Consider the following 327-nt stretch of genomic DNA (forward strand, 5'->3'; position numbering starts at 1 on the left):
CTTGTGAAGCCTGTGATCTCTGTGACCCACACCCTATTCCTGCACTCCCTCCCCTATTGAAAATCGTTAATAAAAACTTGCTGGTTTTACAGCTCAGGGAGCATCACGGAACCTGCCAACGTGTGATGTCTCCCCCGGACACCCAGCTTTAAATTTCTTGTACTCTTTCCCTTTATTTCTCAGACCAGCCAAGACACTTAGGGAAATAGAAAAGAACCCACGTTGAATATCGGGGGTGGGGATTCCCCTGACAATATTCTTGTAAAAATAATGCCTATACTTTGAATCTCTTTTTTATGAGTTACTTTGAGAACAAAACGACAAGAC

The 327-nt window shown here is 43.1% G+C and overlaps 1 protein-coding gene across 1 annotated transcript in view; it reads right to left on the reverse strand.

The window, feature by feature from the left end:
- Positions 1 to 327, reverse strand: part of ROBO2 (roundabout, axon guidance receptor, homolog 2 (Drosophila)) — a 1384675-nt gene that overhangs the window by 765292 nt on the left and 619056 nt on the right. The window lies entirely within an intron of this gene.

This window comes from Colobus angolensis, unplaced genomic scaffold (genome assembly GCF_000951035.1).
Source record: "Colobus angolensis palliatus isolate OR3802 unplaced genomic scaffold, Cang.pa_1.0 Scaffold98, whole genome shotgun sequence".
Lineage (NCBI taxonomy): Eukaryota > Metazoa > Chordata > Mammalia > Primates > Cercopithecidae > Colobus > Colobus angolensis.